We start from the raw sequence: 15,779 nt of genomic DNA, 5'->3' as shown, positions 1-15,779 counted from the left end.
TAAAGGGAAAATACATAGATGGCACTTTTACAGATGTACATGACAACCCCACCCCACAACCTGGAGTAACAATACAATTGGTTATATTTCCCTGCATTGAACAAACTCTTTCTCACCAGCATTTAGTCTGAACAATCTTGAACAAGAGACACTTGCAGCTATTGCTTTAAATTATATAACAACAATCTATATCTCTAAACAATATAAAACTATATAAGCACAGATACATATTAAAACAGCTTTAAACCAAACATTATAAACCTCCCCCTGATCTGAAGTCAAAGGCTTTCATGGCCGGCATCCATGGTTTTTTGTGGGTTTTGGGGGCTCTGTGGCCATGTTCTAGAAGATGTTCTTCCTGACGTTTCACAAGCAGCATCTGTGTCTGGCATCTTCAGAGAATGCTCTGCCTGGAAAAAGTGGGTGTCTATCTCCTGTGTGATCCTGGGAAGGCAGGAGTGATTTGCATGTGTCTTGCTCTGTGTTGATGGCCGGCCTCAGGCTGGGAGGCTAATGCAAAAGAGGATTAGTGTCTGCTAATTGTCTCCCAATCATTCTCCTTTTCTAAAAGCAAGCAAATCACTCCTCTGCATTCTTCTCTAGTTACCTCTAGCAAATTCTTAGCCTTAGAAGCACATTTACACTTGTTCTCTCCCACAGTCTAAAGCCACATGTTTAAACAATCCCATCACTCTTATTTTAAACCCTAAATCATATTACATCCTTTCTGGCAGGAATTTATTACTGAGAGATGCAGGAGTGCCAGAAAAGAGCCTATGAAAAAGGGGTCTTTCTTCTCCTCTGCAAAAAGGGTGTCTCCTGGGATGCTGGGCCCCAGCAGCAGTGGGTCAGAAATGCCCCTCGATGGGCGCATGAGGAGGAAGGGCCCAGGATGGGTTTGGGAGGCTGGCAGCATTTGGGGGCTCATCTGCAAGGCCACTCTGCAAACGTGGGCATCTTTAAGTGTCCATGGCTTAGGGTACATCTACAGTACACAGTTTGGCACTTTAAGTGCTCTAGCTCTGTCCTGTGGGATGTGTAGTTTTGCAAGGGCTTTAGCCTTCTCTGCGAAAGAGTGCTGGGGCCTCCCAAAACAACAAATCCCAGATGTCTGTAGGATGGAGCCACGGCAGGAAAAGTAGCACCAAGCTGCATTATTTCTACTAGAGGCTTCCCTTGTCTGGCCAAGAAGCACACCCTCCTCCCTGCTTTGGCCAATGGAAATTGAGGCATGGTAGCCAACTGCTGTACTACTACTACTACTACTACTACTATTCATCATCATCAGGTTTATTTGCTTGTGGTACAACGTACATTACAAAATATTACAAAGCACTGCAGGGAAATTAGACTAATACAACCAGCATGCTTTCCACAAAAGTGAGAGAAATGGATTTGAATCAAACACATAGGACTTAACAAAAGAGTTAGAAACACATGACTAGAGTAGAAAGGATTATATAATCGTATATTATAATTAGATTACATATATAGATAGGATAAAAACCACATCTATACATGAATATTATTATAATCAATATATCTAATGGGATTGAATAAAGGTCAGTTGAGGCCCTTTTATTGAAAGGGAATTTTATCAAAATATAAGTTAGTAAAAGAAATAGTTTTTAGATAAGCTTTGTATTATGCTCACTTTATAAAAGTATATTGGACTTCAATTATTAAATATATAGCACACCTGAACACTGTTATCTATTAAATATATAGTTTTGTAAGAATTAATGGGGTTTATATGTTTGATAAATAAACATGATACACTTATTTCTTAGAGGTCTTTAAGCAGAGGCTGGAAGGCCATCTGTCAATGGGGATGCTTTGATGGAGAGTTCCTGCATGGCAGAAAGGTTGGACTGGATGGCCTTTGGGATCTCTTCAAACCCTATTATTTTATGATTCTGCGATTCTAGAATATTTTGGGTTTAGTTATTTTATAAAACATAGACTGAATAAGTAATGTTTGGCTATATCAAGACTATTAAGATGGCTAGTGTCCGGTTTTTTAAAAAAAATAATGAAATAGGCTTGCATTAGAAATCTAGCAATTAAAATAGACAAAGAAGCTTCAAAGGAAAGAAACCTTTGTCTGCACCTGCAAATCAAGGGCAATGTTACAAGGGAGAAATAAATCAAGAGATAAAGGAGTTTTATTCTCACTAATTGACAAGAATACTTTTTTTTAATAAAAGGGTGACTTAAAGTTCACAAATTTTTTTAACTGAGCATGCTTAATAAGGATAATACATAATCCGGCACCTCCTATACATAAATGACCCCTAATTTATATGGTCATGAGATGTATGATATGAGGTTACATACATGCAAAGGAGGTCTTAAGATTAATCGCATGTCTTGATCTGGCCACTGAAAAATATGATGATATAAAGAACTGTATAAATATGCGCGAACTCTATGTAAACTCATGCTCTCTCTCTCTCTACTTATTTTTGCTGATAGATTGATTGCACCCTATTCTGCAGAATTGATGATTTTGTTCAAATAAATATGGCTTATTGAGCTTTCACCTGATTATTTGTTTGACTGTTTTCTTAAGTCCTTCTTGTCTTTAGTTCAACAAATTGGAAAGTGGATTTTTATATCTCACAAAAAGTATCTACAAAATACAAAGAGAATAAAACAGATTCAAACGCAAGGAGAGATGCCAGGGCAACAAGAGGGCTGCAGCAACTCGGTCCCCTTTGCAGTCCTCTGCGCATGTTTTTAGACATTTGCAGTGGATCCTTTGGGCTGCTCCTGAAAAAGGGGCCACCTTCAGTGTAATGGATCTGGAGTGGTCTGCCAACAGATCACAAATAATATCCAGCAGCGTCTCCTTTTGAAAGGGCATAGTAGCCAACTGCAACTATTGTTATTACTAACAATTATCATTGATAATAAAGTTTATAATAAAGTTTTATTTATATACCACCCTTCCAGCGATCAGGGCGGTGTACAACAGCTAATGCAATAAAATACTAATACATATATCAATAACAATATTAAAATAAACATTGAACACATCATCAACTTTAAAACCCCAACAGCCAGCTGCCATCGCTGTCGAAGGGTAGGGGGAGACTAGCTGGGATTTATTTCAGGGAACGCCAACCTGAACAGGAAGGTTTTTAGCTCCCTCCTGAACTGGGCCAGGGAGGTGGCTGAGCGGAGCTCTAAGGGCAGCGTATTCCAGAGGGTCGGGGCGACGATGGTATATGACCTCCTTGTTGTGGAGGCCAGTCTAGCCCCTGGGACCCTCAAAAGTTGCTGCCCCGATGTTCTGAGGGTGCGGGGCGGAATGTATGGGGAGAGGTGGTCCTCCAGGTATCCTGGGCCCAAGCCATGTAGGGCTTTATAGGTTATCACCAACACCTTGTATTGTGCCCGGAAGCGGATGGGCAGCCAATGTAGATCTTTAAGTACAGGTGTAATATGACTGGTCCTGGAGGTACCAGTGACCAGTCTGGCTGCCATATTCTGTACCATCTGTAGTTTCTGGGTTTGGTACAAGGGTTGCCCCATGTAGAGCGCGTTGCAGAAATCCAATCGAGAGGTTACCAGAGCATGTACTACCGTTTCAAGGTCTCTCTGGGCCAGGTATGGGCGCAGCTGGCGAATAAGCCGAAGCTGATAACAGGTGCTCTTGACCGTCGCATTCACCTGAGCCGTGAGGTGAAGTGACGAATCGAGAAGCACCCCCAGACTGCGCACGGAGTCCTTCACAGGAAGCGTGATCCCGTTCAGGACAGGTGGAACCACCGCCATTCCTGGACCAGGGGAGCCTATCACAAGTACCTCCGTTTTCTCTGGATTCAGTCTGAGTCGGTTTTCCCTCATCCAGCCCATTACTGACTCCAGACAGGCCACGAGAGGAGAGACGCCATCCTCAGTCACTGCATCAGTCGGAGACATAGAGAAGACTATTTGGGTGTCATCAGCGTACTGATAACCCCGCGCCCCATGTCTCCGGATGATCTCTCCCAGCGGTTTCATGCAAATGTTAAAAAGCATGGGAGATAGAATATACGGGATCGTCTCCTTCGGTATAATCTGCCCGCACATTCAGGTCTTCTAAGAGGAATTTCTTGCAACCTATAAAGACCCAATTGACGGCAACCACCCAGAGGACCTTTTCCTCCACCGCTCCCAGATTATGGAATGGCCTTCCAGAGGAGAGCCGTCATATTAACAGCTTAGACTGCTTTAAAAAGGCTGTCAAGACGCATCTCTTCCAGCAGGCCTTTCCTGAAGAGCAAACCCGGTCATCAATTGAATTGAACCCACCATCTCACTGTGTACTCAGTAGCCCCATTTGCCAGTCTCTGATTATTTTAATGTATTGTTTTAATGGTTAATGTGTTTAATTGATGTTTTGGGAAGGGAGAGAATAAGTGGGACATTGGGTAGTGCATGCTTCTTTTTAATTGTAAGCCATCTCAATTGTCTTTTTGACAGAGAGGCAGGATAAAAATAAAGCTTTCATTGTGGAGTCGGAAGGCTTTCATGGCTGGCATCCATAGCCCAAAAACCCCACAATAGCTTTTATTATTATTTATTATTATTTTTCCACATGGGAAAAATAAGAAATCTGTTCATTTCACTATTTATTATATATATCTTTATTGGTTTTATTAAAGTGTGTTAACAAAAAAGAAAGAAAGATAAAGGAAGAAGAAAGAGGTGGGAAGGTGGTGCTGGAAGAGAATGGCATAAGAGGAGATGAGGGCTAGGCATATACATTGAGAGGAATTGATCATATATCCAACAACTGACAATTTCAAGGATTAAAGAATTTGGCTGTGGGAATTCATGGTCCTGTAGAAAACAGGACACCAATTTACGCAATTTGCTATAAGAAATTCCATTTCAGATTTGGATTATGCAAAGACTGTAATGAGTTCCTTAACCTGCAAACTGAAAGATACTGAAATAAAATAAATGCAGGATTTTGTAAACATTTCAAAACCTGGTCTAATTATAGATATAGATATAGATATAGATATAGATATAGTTATAGATTAGATAGATAGATAGATAGATAGATAGATAGATAGATAGATACTTTCAACTTAACTGATATCTAGAGATTTAAATATGGATAAGCTCATAGAATAGAAGTGGAAGAGACCACAAGGGCCATCCAGTCCAGCCTATTCTGCCATGCAGGAAATCCAAATCAAAGCATCCTTGACAGATGGCCATCCAGCCTCTGTTTAAAGACCTCCAAGGAGGGAGACTCCACCACTCTTTAAGGGGAGTATGTTCCATTGACAAACATCTCTTACTGTCAGGAAGTTCCTCCTAATGTTGCGGTGGAATCTCTTTTCCTGTAGTTTGCATCCATTGTTCCATGTTCTTATCTCTGTAGCAGCAGAAAACAAGCTTGCTCCCTCCTCAATATGACATCCCTTCAAATGTTTAAACAGGGCTATCATATGACCCCTTAACCTTCTCTTCTCCAGACTAAACATATCCTGCTCACTAAGATTCTCCTCATAGGGCTTCATGGTTTCCTGGCCCTTCACCATTTTTAGTCGCTCTCCTTTGGACACACTCCAATTTCTCAACATCCTTTTTAAATTATGGTGCCCAGAACTGGACACAATATTCCAGGTGGGGCCTGACCAAACCAGAATAGAGTGGCACTATTACTTCTCTTGATCTAGACATTATACATCTATCGATGCAGCCTAAAATCGCATTGGCCTTGTTAGCTGCCACATCGCACTATTGACTCATGTTCAACTTGTGGTCTACTTGGACTCCTAGATCCCTTTCAGACGTAGTTTCATTCAGCCATGTGTCTCCCATCCTATATCTGTGCATTTCATTTTTCTGCCCTAAGTGCAGTACCTTACATTTCTCCATGTTGAATTTCATTTTGTTAGCTTTGGCCCAGCTTTCTAGTCTATTCAGGTCATTTTGAATCTTGATCCTGTCCTCTGGGGTATTAGCTATTCCCCCTAATTTGGTGTCATCTGCAAATTTGATAAGTATGCTCCCAATTCTGTCATCCAGGTCATTGATAAAGATGTTGAATAGCACTGGGCCCAGGACAGAGCCCTGTGGGACCCCACTGGTCACTTCTCTCCAGGATGAAAAGGAGCCAATGTTGAGCACCCTTTGGGTTCGGCCGGTCAACCAATTACAGATCCATGTAACAGTTGCCTTGTCTAGCCCACATTTTAGAAGTTTGTTTGCAAGAATGTCATGAGAAACCCTGTCAAAGGCCTTACTGAAATCAAGATATACTATATCCACAGCATTCCCTTCATCTAACAAGCTGGTAATTTTATCAAAGAAAGAGATTAGATTTGTCTGGCATGACTTGTTTCTCTGAAACCCATGTTGACTTTTTGTGATTATGGCATTGCCTTCTAGATGTTCACAGACTCTCTGTTTAATGATCTGCTCCAGAATCTTTCCTAGAACTGATGTCAGACTAACTGGAGGATAATTGTTGGGATCCTCTTTCTTCCCTTTTTTGAAGATGGGGACAACATTTGCTAATATCCATTTCTAATGCATCATACAACTTTACCAACCAATCTTCTTCTTATAGATTCATAGAATCATAGAGTTGGAAGAGACCACAAGGGCCACCTAGTCCAACCCCCTGCCATGCAGGAAATCACAATCAAAGCATCCCCGACAGATGGCCATCCAGCCTCTGCTTAAAGACCTCCAAGGAAGGAGACTCCAATGCACTCCAGGGAATGAGTGTGTTCCACTGTCGAACAGCCCTTACTGTCAGGAAGTTCCTCCTAATGTTGAGCTGGAATCTCTTTTCCTGCAGTTTGCATCCATTGCTCCGAGTCCTAGTCTCTGGAGCAGCAGAAAACAAGCTTGCTCCCTCCTCAATATGACATCCCTTCAAATATTTAAAGGCCATAGCAATGGAGAAGGTGGAGGGAAGGAGGAGGAAGGCCCCAGGCCAGAGGGAGGAGGGTCTCTCCGATGGAGGTCCCAAGGGTTTGGGGGGGGGGGTTCAGAGATTATGCAGAGCAGGGGAGGACAGAGGGGGGTCTTGAAGATGTCTCAGCCATAGGGTTGCCATGAGTCAAGATCAACTCAAGGACAGTTAACAACAAACAACAACAACAAATATATTACACAGTCATCAGGACTAAGCCCCTCTATGGTGATCCATACCTGAGGGATTTTGTAGATGGACAGCATGTTTGAAATATGGATGGAGATTTCAGAATCAGCCCCTTCAACAACTGCTAGCAGTTCCTTCTGTCTTCCACAGCTGTAGTTTGGGATGTTCTGACCTTTAACCGCAAGCATATCCAGCAAGAGATCATATGTGATCCTTGCATTGAAATAGTTGTCAAAGCCGTTGTATCCCAAGGTGAAGTTGGGTAAGAGTTTGGGGTTCTGGTTGATCTCCTGAATGGCAAGGCAGAAGGTCGGGATGTCAGTCTGAAGTGGGCTTAGTTGCCTGTAAATACAGAAAGAAAAGAAAACCCCAGCTGTACCATCCCCTTGGTAAAAAACATACCACATTTCTGTAACCTGAGGCATTTGTCCCACTTGAGCTGACTATCCGAATGAGAAAGGCTTGGGCAGATGGGTGTCAGTCTTGGCGCATCTGTGTTTTGCACCGATGGAGACAGAAGAGTCTGAAACTCTTAATGCCGGGACTTTTGCTAGGCTCAGGCTGGGAACTGAAAAGCTAAAAGAATAGATGGAAAGGGAGAAGCTTAGGAGATGAAGAACTACCATTCAGGAAGGATATTTACAAGGGGAACAACTAAGGGAGCTGGGTAGATTTAGCTTGGAGGAAGGAAAATGGATTAGAGAGATGATAGGATAGTATCTAAAAGGGTATTATAAAAAGGATGGAGCTAGCTTTTTTGCTCCAGAGACTAGGACATGAAGCGATGGACCACCCGTCCCATAAAAATAAAGGTCAGAGATAGGTCCAGGCCAGTACCCAATGCCCCTTTCCTCCAGGCCTCCTAAATTCGTTCCAGGTAGACTGGCACACCATTTCTGCCCCTGGGCAATTAAATACCTTTTCATGTGGATAGAAGGAGAGACTGCAAAGGAGTCAAGTTTAACCACAGTATTAAAAGTAGGCAAGATTCCACCAATGAGCTGGTCTCCCGGCCTGTAAAAACTGAAAAGGTCTGGTGGATCTCTTCCTAAATTCAGAAGGCACTTTGCCTTTGGGATGATGGCCCATGTGGCAGAGGAGTGGAGAAAAAGGCGCAGCAGGAGAATCAGGATCATGCTGGCCCTGAAGGTGCTGCGGCATCTGAATCCTGCTGCTCTGGGCAAAAGCAAGTCAGCAACCAGGGCCTTTGCTCTTTTAGACAGGAGCCCGGTCTGGTCTTCTGATCCAAAGGATCTGGATGCCACCAAGAGGAGCAACACTAGTTCTTTCCCCTGCCCTCCCTTAAGCCACTCGTCCCTTAGGTCTCTGTATTTATCATGAGATTGCCTCCTCTTGCATCAGATTCCGATGCATAACTTCTGGGTCTCAGGGGAAAACTCTACAACTTTAGCAAAAAGAAAACTAAATCATCAAGATAATTATAAAGGGGAAAATAATTATCTCTGCCGTGTCCTGAATTCTCCAAGCGCAGGTGTTCAGCTGGAGAGAAAACATGTTTGTGAGGTCCAAAGAAGTTGGACATTTCCATCAGTTAATTTGCACAAGGGAATTCAACTTTTTGTTCCACTGAACTCTAAGTTCCTTAATATCAAAGGTATAGTTTTCCAAAAAGTGTTGATGAACTACTTTGAGTTTATCTTTCAATGGCGTAGATCATTTTATTTTATTTTACATTTTGTATTTATATTGTATTATTTCCCACTCTGGGGAACAGTGGCTTTTATGTGACATGAATTATATGTTCTATGTTCTATAATATTTAATTTCATTTCACATATTTGCCACCTTTTCCCCAAAGTGGGTGTGATTCAATGAAAAAACTTTCACAATAATGTATTCACCAGAAAACCAGTGATATGCACTCAGAGCTAATGGCCTATATATGGACTCCAACAAAAAAGGATTGCTCCTTGAACACACTCAACACTACATCAGCAACATTTGGTTGTCTAACAGACTCCCTATCTGAGCTGACACAGCTGGTCTCAGAGTTGTTGTTGGAGTCACCCAGACTTATAATTCTGGGCGACTTCAATATCCCAGTTTAAGAGGTGCAGCTCGGGAGTTCATGGACTCCATGACAGACATGGGCCTATCCCAATTGGTTTCCAGGCCAACGCATTGCATGGGTCATACCTTTGACACGGTCTTCAGTACAGAGCAGGAATATCCATGGCCGGAGGTAACTAGTACCACCGCACTGTCGTGGATGGATCATTCCCTGGTCAAGGTTGAACTAAGAGCCACAGTCCGCCCCGTCTGGGGTGGAGGACCCATGAGAATGGTCTGCCCTCGAAGGTTAATGGGACCAGATGGATTCCAGAAAGCCTTAGAGGGTTCTTTGGTGGGTAACACCGGTGATTCTGTCAACGCTTTGGTTAATACCTGGAACACCGATCTTGCCAAGGCTATCAACACAATTGCTCCCAAGCGTCCTTTCCAACTGGCTTCTAATCACAAACCATGGTATATGGAAGATCTGAGGAAAATGAAGTGGGTTGGACAATGACTAGAGTGCTACTGGCGTGACACTCGACTCTTATCTGACAGAACTCGTCATAGGAAATTTCTTCGTTCCTATAGAGAGGCGATACATGTAGTGCAGATATCTTTCTCCTCTGCACGTATTGCGTCTGCGGAGTACCGTCCAGCCGAGCTGTTTAGGATAGTAAGGGAACTGACACAGGTTCTATTTGTGCAGAACCCTTTACTGAACCCAACAACAGCCTGCAGTGATGATTTTAACAACTGCTTTGCAGATAAAATCTCTCAGATAAGAGCCGACTTGGACGCCAGAATTATGACAGAATCGACTGATGAGGTGTCCAGTAAACCCATTACTGAGATTAAACTAGATCAGTGTGAGTTCGTGAATACCAATGATGTGGACAAGATCCTTGGAACTGTGAAGAAGACGACATGTCCCCTCGATCCCTGCCAATCATGGCTGGCCGTCCAGGGAGTGATGCTTTGATGGCATTTCTTAGAGATGTCATCAATGCATCCCTTAGGGAAAGTTTTGTTCCAACTTGCTTAAAGGAGGCGGTTGTTCGACCGCTCCTGAAAAAACCTTCCCTGGACCCCCTGGATATGAAGAATTTGTCAGGGATGATGGGAGTTGTAGCTCTTCACCTCTGGCTCGAACTCACCACCTTGTTACGCACCGGCGCTGACCAGTTTTGGCCAGTGGTTAAAGCTTTGCTCTAAAGCAGCAGAGTTACAGAGAATAGGCTGAAGACCCTGACAAACTCTCCAAGCCTTCTCACTCTTGCTTCCACAGAAGTCTTCCCACTTCTTCAGGATCCTGCTGGCTCTTGTATCTTCACCCAAGACACCAGACAACTCAGTAGTCGTATATAAAAGATCTACTTTATTCTACTATATACAGCTCCAAAACTATCCAACACAACTCCACACTACTCCAATACTACCCACAACTACTACCCACAATTAAAGATTTCATCATCTCAGCCTTGACCACTTAACAATTCTCAGGTGTTCTCAATTATCCACTTTGCATTTCTGTCCTTGGCATTTAGGACTTGTAAATTACATTACCTCTTACACCTGTGTGGCTTCTAATTGCTTCTGCTGAGTCACCCTGACTCTCACATACATGTTTTATTTCTTTCACTGTATATCCCATGTTGCTTTTTCCTTAACAGAATTACAGGCCGTTTTCTCATCTGCCATTTTTGAGGGTTAGATTATCCTGCAAGGAAGGTAAAAATAAATAATACAATATTAGAAGTTACTACCCTTGCAGATTTACATACTGTCCATGAATCCCCATGTGCCCATTTATATTATAGCTTCAGACAATTCATCCCGATTATTTCGACAACCTCACTTTCGCCCAGTTGCGTCAAGCCTTCACAGAACTGAGGCTTAACATGTTTGATTCAGCTGAAAGGGATCGGAGGTTTAAAAAAGTTCCGAAAAATGAACTTAGATGTATTGTTGGCTGCCCCTATTCAGAGGATTTGGTACATTATGTAACCTGTTGCCCTTTTTATAAAGCTCCTGGGGACCGTTTCATTTTACCTTGAATTAATAATAACTTCTTTTCGAACTCTCAAGAAACAGTACTTTACCTCCTTATGGACACAGATAAATATGTGACCTGGTGCGTAGCATTGTTTGCTTTTGCTGCTAAAAATACTAGGGAGAAATGGAGATAATTTGATCTAAAAGAGTCCAACTGTGAATCTTAACATATTCATGTTATTCAAGTTATCCACAATTGTCAATGTTAAACTTTTACTATTTGGTACAATCTGTTGTATATTGTTTTTAGGGAAATTTTATGTATATTGTAATATTACTTTGATTTTTGCAATGGCCATTGGCAAAAAGCAATAAAGAGAGAGATGTTTGCATAGGCAGAATCTGCCATTTTTTAGCAATGTGATCGAGAGAGCTGTCTCCCTTCAACTCCAAGTCATCTTGGATGAAACCAATTATCTAAACCCATTTCAAACCGGCTTCAGGATGGGATGTGGGGTGGAGACTGCCATGGTTGCTTTGGCTGACGAACTTCATCTAGGCATCGACAGAGGAAGCATGACCCTGTTGGTGCTTCTAGGCCTCTCAGTGGCCTTCAGTACAATAGACCATGGCATCCTCTTGGAATGCCTGGGAGAGTGGTTCCAGTCCTTCCTCTTGGGTAGATTCCAGAGGGTGATGCTCGGGGACAGTCGGTCATCGAAAACGGAGCTCAAATGTGGCATCCCTCAAGGCACCATACTGTCCCTGATGCTATTCAATATTTATATGAAGCTGCTGGGAGAAATCATCCACGGTCATGTTATGACGGTGTTATCAGTATGCTGATGACATCCAAATATACTTCTCCATGTCCTGGTCAGCAGCAATGACAACAGATGGCATTTCTCCCCTCAATCAGTGTCTTGAGGCAGTAATGGTTTGGATAAGGAAAAACAAACTCAAACTGAATCCAGACAAAACGGAGATACTTACAGTAGGGCTCCCCAAACCAGGTATAGGGTTGCAACCTCCAGTCCTAGATGGGGTCATGCTCTCCACAAAGGGCTGTGTTCACAGTTTGGGGGGACTCCTAGATCCGTTGCTTCACATGATGAACCAAGTGTATGCGATGATCAGGAGCGCCTGTTATCAGCTCCGGCTGATACGCCAGCTGCACCCTTTCCTGGAAATAAAGGACCTAGAAACTGTAGTACATGCACTGTAACTTCACAACTCGATTTCTGTAATGCGCTCTATATGGGACTACCCTTGTGCCTAGTCTGGAAACTTCAGCTAGTGCAAAACATGGCAGCCAAGCTGGTCTCCGGAAAAACTAGGAGTGACCGAATAACACCTGTCCAAAAATCTCTTCACTGGCTGCCTATTAGTTTCCGGGCACAGTACAAGGTCTTGGTTATAACCTTTAAAGCCCTACCTGGATTGGATCCAACCTATCTGAGTGATCGCCTACTCCCATATAATGCACCCCGCATACTCAGGTCTTCTGGGAGGAATCAAACCATACTAACTGCTATCTCCCAGAGGGCCTTCTCTGCAATGGCTCCCAGACTAGGGAACAGCCTGCCTGATGAGATCCGTCAAATTGCAAGCTTAGACAGCTTTTAAAAAGCTGTCAAGACGGATGTCTTCTGGCAGGCCTTTCCTGAATAAAAGTGTCCGGCCACAGAATGTGGATATTTTAATGTGTTGTGAGCTGCTTTGATTGTCTCGTCACAGAAAAGAGGGATAAAAATAAAGATTTATTATTATTATTATTATTATTAGTTGAAGGAGAGTTTCCTTCTAAAATGGTGAGATGGTGTCAAATACACCAGAAACATTGGTTTTTACACAACCATGTTCTGAGGAGGGTAAGAGGTGATATGATAGCCCTGTTTAAGTATTTGAAAGAGTGTCACATTGAGGAGGGAGCAAGCTTGTTTTCTGCTGCTTCAGAGACTACAACACGGAATAATGGGTGCACGCTACCAAAAAAGCTGAGGATAATGGAGCCGAGGACAGAATAGGGGAATTTCAGCCCAGAATAAATAGATAGTACAGTTGGCTCTCCTTATAGGCCGGCTTGCCTTCTGCGGATTTGAGCTTACGCGGAAGGCAATCCCCGGCAGAAATAATGGGGTGCGTACTCATGCCGTGCACACTGTGCACCGTCGCGAGCATTTGCCCCATTACTTTCTATGGGACTTGAGCATACCCTCTTTTCCCCATATGTGGGTATGGGGTCCAGAATAGATCCCACATGTATGGGGAGGGCGGACTTTACAGGAATACCTGGTTAATCCAAATGAATATAAGGCTCCAGGACCAGATGAACTCTATCCAAGGGTATTAAAAGAACTGGCAAATGTAATATTGGAGCCATTGGCAATAATCTTTGAGAACTCTTGGAGAACAGGAGAAGTCCCAGCAGACTGGAGGAGGGCAAACGTTGTCCCCATCTTCAAAAAGGGGAAAAAAGAGGATCCCAACAATTATCCTCCAGTTAGTCTGACATCAATCCCAGGAAAGATTCTGGAGCAGATCATTAAACAGAGAGTCTGTGAACATCTAGAAGGCAATGCCACAATCACAAAAAGTCAACATGGGTTTCAGAGAAAGAAGTCATGCCAGACAAACCTGATCTCCTTTTTTGATAAAATTACCAGATTGGTAGATGAAGGGAATGCTGTGGATATAGTATATCTTGATTTCAGTAAGGCCTTTGATAAGGTTCCCTTAGAGTCCCAATTGTTTGGGGGAAAACAGGGTACAAATAAATAAATAAATAAATAACAAAATCGTTGTGTATCTGCATTTCAGTATGTAATTTAGTGTGCAGTAAAGAGATAAAACAATGCCAAAGATAAAGACAAATTAATGCAAATCTATCTATCTATTATATATATCACATATGCACATATTCTGTATAACTTTTAAAGTAATATATAAACTTTAATAATATAAAAGAAGATATAGGGTGAAACTATATCTCCCAACTGCATGGCAGGGGGTTGGACTGGATGGCCCTTGTTGTTGTCTCTTCCAACTCTATGATTCTATGATTCTATAAAAGAAAAGAAAAACCACATCCAGTCTGCAAACATAAAAGACAATACCCCCACAGACCACACAAACTAACAAAATGTAAAGATATACAGGTTGAGTTTCCCTTTGGATATATTCCAAAAAGCAAAGTATGTTTCACTGGTGGCTGAGAGAGTGACACCTTTGCTTTCTGAGGGTTCAAATAAATGCAAACATTGGTTCATGCAAAATTAATAATAATAATAATAATAATAATAATAATAATAATAATCCTGCATTTCAATGCACACAAGGCAATATCACACAGCATACAAGGCAAACCTGTGTTGCAGTGCATGCATGGCAATATCATTGCATGCAAAGGCAAATCCTGCACTGCATTGCATGCTAAGCAAAGTCGCATCAATGCAAGGCAAATCCTGTAGGATTACCTTGCATACAATATATTGTATGCATTGCAACACAATATTACTTTACATGCAAGCTACAGGAAAAGAAATTCCAGCTCAACATTAGGAAAAATATAAAGACTATATTGTTTAGAGAAGCGTTCCCAGAGGCGAGCCCCTCTCTGACCCAGGAAGCCTCCTTTTAAGCGTCCATTAAGAAGCCAAGCCCTTCCTCCAGTCCATCTGCCTTGGTCCAGGCCTCGGAGGTGGAGAAGAACTGCTGGACCTGATCCCATTCCCCACCACCACTCCCTTCTCCTTTTGTTTCGTGTCTTTTAGATTGTAAGCCTGAGGGCAGGGAACCGTCTAACTAAAAGAGTGTATGTACAGCGCTGTGTAAATTTACAGCACTTTATAAATAAAGGTTAATAAATAATAATAATAATAAATGGGAAGAACTTTCTGACAGTAAGGGCTGTTAGACAGTGGAACACACTCCTTCTTCGGAGTGCAGTGGAGTCTCCTTCCTTGGAGGTCTTTAAGCAGATGCCCATCTGTCGGGGATTGTGAAGACACACCCAACTAAAGGCGGTGGCAGGTTTGGGTGTGCAACGCCGGTACCCTGGTGAGATCAAACTCTTTACCCAAAAAAGGCTCTGAAGCTGAATGTAAAGCTCAAAAGGGGGGAATTTAATTTAAAGGACAAAATAAAGAGTTTTCTCCTCCCCAGCTCTAAACAAAAGGTACTTTACAGTTGCAGCAATCTTCAGGTTGTCATCTTTCTGGGTCTGATGTTAGTTTGCTCTCCTCACTCAATGGAGCTGGTGCAGGGTCTTTCAGCTCCTGAATTCCTCTATTTTCTTGCTGATAGTAACTAAAATGGCTAACTTGGTAACTTATTTGGCTAACTTGGTAACTAAAATGGCTAAAGTGTAAGAAATGCCCTTTCCGGCTGTCTGGGCCTGTTTGCCACCAAAAGACATCTCTCTGCCTGCTCGCAGCAAAGACTGCTCCCAAACTAAAGGCTTCCAGCTACAGCAGAGCATGCTGGGAAAGGGCAAACCAAGCCTGGAAATAATGCATGGGATCCTACAGCTCCTCCCACAAACTAATACAATGAACTTTCCTACACTAAACATACTATGGCCTGAACCAATGTGAAAGAAAATGCAGGGGAAAGTTTCAATCAGTCCTGGCAGGACATCACAGGGATGCTTTGA

At 42.6% G+C, this 15,779-nt stretch overlaps 1 long non-coding RNA gene across 1 annotated transcript; it reads right to left on the bottom strand.

Annotated features, from left to right (window-relative positions):
* LOC149320269 (uncharacterized) lies at positions 1 to 12,305 on the bottom strand. Its single transcript, XR_016272695.1, has 4 exons — positions 12,119 to 12,305; positions 10,697 to 10,850; positions 7,168 to 7,459; positions 1 to 510 (listed from the first exon to the last, which is right to left on the bottom strand). It is a non-coding gene; the product is annotated as an uncharacterized LOC149320269 (long non-coding RNA).
* Positions 12,306 to 15,779: the final 3,474 nt, after the last annotated feature.

The sequence above is a fragment of the Sceloporus occidentalis genome, unplaced genomic scaffold (assembly GCF_023333645.1).
Source record: "Sceloporus occidentalis isolate IW3139 unplaced genomic scaffold, rSceOcc1.0.p SCAF_1, whole genome shotgun sequence".
Lineage (NCBI taxonomy): Eukaryota > Metazoa > Chordata > Lepidosauria > Squamata > Phrynosomatidae > Sceloporus > Sceloporus occidentalis.
The sequence above is the reverse complement of the archived record's forward strand: the minus strand, read 5'-3'. Positions and strand labels throughout refer to the sequence as shown.